We start from the raw sequence: 5,963 nt of genomic DNA on the forward strand, positions 1-5,963 counted from the left end.
GTAGGTGCATCACCTACTTGTCACCTACTAGCATAGTTTATTCAAGCAAGCACCCTCAATTATTTTACACCATTTTCCCATCTTAAATTCTTTACAAGACCGTTGCACTAATACACACTTGACCACTTTCACATCTACATCGAATACCACCTTTTACTATTCCGAGTTTGAAGCATTTTTGAGTTCATTTATTCGTATATGTTTTGGAAGGCACAGGGTATTACAACTTCAAACATATTCTATTGTCACGAGTCGCACAGGAAACCAAGTCATAACTATACCACAAGGAAGTTTTTAAGCGACATATAGAGAGAACTAGTTCATGTAGAATACGGGGTGTTACATGATTTTATGTGTAACACTTGGTAAGTATAAAATGAGTGTCCTTTATATGCAACAGGACAAGAGTATACAGGTCGTTCATGGGAAAACAAGAGCTCGCCAAATTATCATTCTTTACATCCAGGGTCAATCAATCGGTAGTTCTCCAATTTCCCCTCTAATGTTTATAAGTAATAGCTTATGCCACTCAAATTACCCTGGATTGACAAATTAAAATACGCTTGGATAGGAGTTTCTTGTGTAAACATTCAAATTGACAATCATCGCCTTGACAAACAAAGAACTTTGACATGATCAAAGTGATAACTGATGTATGGCCGTTAAACTATTTTAGTCCTTCATACATATCACGTAGCAAAAAGTTCTTAATGCACATAAAAAATAAATATTTTTCCCTTTATTTATATTACCTTTAATGGTAACTCTTGTACCAATAATAAATTTATGTTTGAACCAGAACAATTCTTAGTCCCTCAAACAATTGCAAAAAAAAAAACAATTAAAGAAAAGAACTTTGAAATACTTGCAAAGTTTTTAGTTGAAAATTTTCAACCAAAATCCACCTCTCTAATAAAACTGTCTTAAGCAGATTAAGAATGAGAGCAATATTTGTGTAACATAATGGAGTAAGTCTTCAAAAAAAAGAAGTGCAGCAAATCAGAACATCTGATATGTGAACAGGTCATGCAGATTTAATGTGGCTTCATCGTCATGATCGCGAGTGTCAAAATTCACAAAAGCATTTTGGCTTGATAGCTCTCCTCCAACAACTGTTGTCATCTGCTCGGCAATGGTGATTTCTTGAGGAAACATGCTCTCGTTGCTACTGTTAGGCACTTCTTGTGATCCTCCGCAATCAGGTTTAATCAGGTCCACGGTGTTTGGAACTTGGAAAGTTCCACCGAATTCAGCATCCACGCTAATTATATCAAGCACACTTGGTTTTGCTCTTTCTCTTCTGTTCCTTTTTTGGTTTGCTTCAATGCTCTTGAAATATTTTTGGGCATGGGTAGCTACCTGCATTGCGGTTCTTGTTATCACACAATGCCTAGATATACTCTTCCAGTCACCTCTTCCATATTTACCTAAGCCCCGAAGAAATGACCTATAGCAGGAAATAGAGAAATAAGTTATTATCCAGGAAACAAGATCGCAGGTCAACATTTAATTATAAGTTTTACCCTCTCAAAGCCTTCTGTGTGCACTATGTAAAATCACAGAGAACACGCAAATAAAACATCAAAAACATAAAATGACCAGACTCCCAAAAAAGCAGAGAAAATAAACCCTCAACAACTGTACACAGTAAACCAATATGTGTTCCTCTTCTGTCCAAGGAGTCCCTCTTCGCCATTCAATATATGCTTTCGTATTTTTGTTGCCATTGCTTTGCATTTTTGGATATGGGTAATGGAACATGTCCAGAATCGATGGCACCGGTATCTTCTAAGAAGATATTGTAGTTATCCTTGATATCATCAAGTGATTTCCCAGGAAGTGCTTCTTCCATCTCCGTGAATAGATTGTAATCATTAAAGTAGATCTCTAGGGTATTCTCAAAGATTTTATCCTCCTCCCTAGTCCAAAAAGAGATATTGCATATGTGATCAATGCTCATTTCTTTTAGATCTACAAGGAATGAATCAAGCATGAAAAGGGAAGTTCTAAAAGATGATTCAGTAAATGGATGACTGCCAATATATGGGGGAAAAAACAACCATAAATATTAGGCATCTATAATAAGATCTTCCTAACATTTAGTAAACAAAAACAATCGCAACAACGCATGTATTTTATTAAATCAGTTGTGGATACTAAGAGAAGTAATGAGTTACTGGTATAAAAGGAACGAACATGAATATTTAATTGGTATACTACCCACAAAAGTCCCAGAGATATGAAATATCAAATAGAAAAGGAAAAATCGAGAACCCTTTTCACTCAACCTAACCATTTAAAAACTAGGGAACGTGCAATGACAAATTATATCCAGTACCACAAATCAAAAGGAAAGTCATACAAAATCCTTTTTTTTCCTTTTTTGAGGAACACTCAATTCTCTGTGCATTAAGTTTCAACGGAAAGCATTTTAAAAAATAAGTGTCCTTGGAAAGTGTTGACATAATTTTTCTCTTGTAAGATAATATAAACAAGAAGAATCTCATGATATTCAAGTTGATGAGTATCACTTTTCATCTCTTTAGAATCTACCTCAAACCAATATACAAATCAATCAATTTCTTATTGTCTTCAAATCAATGTTCATTTGAATAGAATATTTGTAGAACCAATAATATATCCAGTGTAATCCGACAAGTAGGGTCTGGGCATAGTATATTGTACGTAGACCTTACCCCTAGCCTGGGAGGTCGAGAGGTTATTTTCAATAGATCTTCAGCTCAAGGAAAATCCTATTAAAGCAGATCGAAAAAAGAGAATATTTTTGTAATCCCACAAGTGAAGCTTGGGATGGTAGAATCTACAAATACCTCACCCGTACCTTGGGAGGTGAGGGACTACTTTTGATAGACCCTCACTCAAGGAAAAATATATCAAATCAGATCTAAAAAGGAAAGATTTACATAACCAAAAAAACATACCAGTGTAATCTCACAAGTAAGGTTTGGGGAGGATAGATTGTACATAGACCTCACCCCAACCTTGGGAGGTAGAGAGCTATTCACAATAGACCCCCGGTTCAAGGACAAACATATCAAAGAAGATCCAAAAAGGGAAGATTTACATAAAAATAAGAAAAACCAAAACAGGAAAGTCATAAAAGATCTTACTTTTTGCCTTTAGAGAACTAGTAATATAAATCTCTATAAAAAAATTCAATAGAGCATCAACTTAAGGATAAGCAGGTCAAAGCACTTTAAAAAGGGGAAGATTTGCAGAACCATGAGAACAAATCAAAAAATAAATCCAGAAATAAATCTTACTTTTTCATAAAATTCATATCTCTATAAATTAATTTTCAAAAAATTAAAGCATGTTAAAGAAAATTACTGTAAAATATAGGCACAAATGGGGGAGAACCTAATAATCACAAAGCACAATGAAAGAAACCTTTTAGATGAATCAAACTATGGTGATAAGCATCTATGTCTAGCATTTAACCAAAAGGGAAACACATACATATACATATAAATAATCAAGAAAAAGAAACTAGAGAATTTTGGGCAAAGAGATTAAGATTAATTTTACACCTGCAAATTGTCCTTACAATAATCCTAAAGATTCTTGTGTTTGTTACTTCACCAAAATAATGAAATGTTTGTACTAGGGTTTTTTATCAATATTTAAAGAGATAAACATATCAAGATTACTGTAATCTAAAATTTCTTTACCGTTAGTGTAATACAAACAAAACGTTTAAATGTGCTGAGTTCTGCTACCTAACCTTCCAAAACACAGAAATTTGTGTTGAGGTTTCAAGGGACATATTTGTGGGAAGGGGTAAAGTCAAAGTGATGAAAAGGAAAAGCTTCCCTTCTTTATTTTTTTTCCTTATTTGCAGAGGCCAATTATTTTCATATTTGACGGCCAAGTGGGGTAAGATTTTCCCTAATAAAGCCGACTTAGTATCCACAGAGAGATAAGTTTTCCCTACAATTTTTTTTTATGAATACAACGTATCTATAGACAGTAGATCATACATTAGCAATTAGACGGGAAAACCTACAAACAAAATAAGTAGGATACGACAACCAATAGTTATTATGAAAAGGTAAGATAATAAAAATTATTGGATAATTTATTTCTTGGTCGAACAAACACATTTTATTGAAAAACATCCAAAGCATCATTACAACATCTCATAAAACTAGTCTCAACCTGATCCAAATCTATATAATTCCTCTAATATAATTTGATATAATCCCTCTATCGAATTCCTATCGTTTACAGAAAAGTTTGTGAATAAAAGTGTTCTGTATTTTCAGGAGGGTCACCACATAACAAGCATTACGTATCCTGGTACATATAGTCATCGATCTTAGCCACTATCTCCTTTGTCAACAGTCTTCTATGCATTGCAATTCAACTAATAATGATCTATTATCACTAAATGTATCTTTTGTTGTAGTGCAAGTCGACTTCAAATAGAGCTGTGTAACTTGAAATCATTGGATTGGGCCATTAGGTTTTAAAACAACCATCTAGATGTAATCTCCCAACTTTCAAAAAAATTATCTCCTCCAACGATAAAAGTGATTTAATGGTGTAAAAAATTACGTATACTAAAAAGCATATCACTTGAGCTAGTAAGAATTAACAAAATGTAAAAGAAAAAAAATTGATATCATCAAGATTCCAAATACTATCAAAACTTCTCTGAAGGAGAGAAAGACAAGAAAAATCTGATAAATAGAGAGATAATTGGAGATCAGGGAGCAGGTATTTTTATTCAGCAAAAGCTTACTACATATAGATACATAAAGTGTTGTTAAATCCATTAAGTCATCCTTGATGCAAGTGCTGCTAGACACTTCATGCTTAGCACTAAGAAACTCTAATCTTTATTTCTGTAGCGCTTTTCTAAAATTATGAGCTAGTTGATCTTCACCGCAACAATGCAAAATATGAACTTCATTTTCCATTTCAACTTTTTGAATGAAATGGTATTTAATTTTAATGTGTTTAGTATTTCCATGAAATGCTGGATCCTTTACCATGGCAACAACAAATTTTATCACAAAGGAATTTAGTTACTTTGCTTGGATGAAACACCAAGTCAATCAAGATTTTTCTCAACGATAAAGCTTGATTAACAACATCGGAGGTAGCAATGTACTCTGCTTTAGTTGTTCATTGAGCCACATACCCTTGCTTTATTACGCACCAGCAAATGACACCTTATCCGAGAGTGAAACAATATGAAGTGTTTTTCATGTCGTCTTGTGACCCAATTCAGTCACAATAACTAAACCCCAACAATTTCATAGACTTCAGTTACTTTGCTTGGATGAAACCCCAACAAAGATTGCTTGACAAGATTGATTAACCTACATTCCAAGAAATAAGTAAGTTTTCCAAAATCATTCATTTCAAAGACCTTCTTTATTTTCTCCCTCAAGTCTGTGATAGACTATGTGTTGTTTCCAATCACCAACGGATCATCAACATATAGAGAAACAAGGAGAAATTCATCATTTTGAAGTCTAATATACAAGGTTTCTTCATTGCAACTTTTGTTAAACCCCAAATTCAATTATTAATCTGTGCATCCCAGGCCCTATGTTCCTCTAAAATCTTTAGGCTACTCTACATAAAATTTCTCTTCAAGATACCCATTAAGGAATGTGAACTGAACATCCAATTTAAATTATTGCCACCCATGGTGTGCTGCATCTGCAAGTAGAAATGTAATGGTATCAAACCTTGCAACTAGTGCAAAGGTTTCATGAAAATAAATTCCATGTTGTTGCGTGTACCCCTTTACAACCAGTCTTGTTTTGTACTTGTTGAGTGTGCCATTTAAATTCAACTTAATCTTGAACATCCATTTAGTTCCAAGATCCTCCTTGTCAAAAAGTCTAGGTACAAGTACCCGTGTATTATTCTTGTTAATCATTTTAGATCCAACATATAGCTCTGCTATATATATATATATATATATA

General features: G+C 33.6%; 1 long non-coding RNA gene across 1 annotated transcript in view; it reads right to left on the reverse strand.

The window, feature by feature from the left end:
* Window positions 1-841: 841 nt before the first annotated feature.
* The window catches only part of LOC107029847, a 10,474-nt gene continuing 5,352 nt past the window's right edge, over window positions 842-5,963 (reverse strand). The window contains exon 4 of the long non-coding RNA XR_003580266.1: window positions 842-1,447. This is a non-coding gene — a long non-coding RNA (uncharacterized LOC107029847). The remainder of the gene's footprint in view (window positions 1,448-5,963) is intronic.

Source organism: Solanum pennellii, chromosome 9 (genome assembly GCF_001406875.1).
Source record: "Solanum pennellii chromosome 9, SPENNV200".
In the NCBI taxonomy this organism is placed as follows: Eukaryota; Viridiplantae; Streptophyta; class Magnoliopsida; order Solanales; family Solanaceae; genus Solanum; species Solanum pennellii.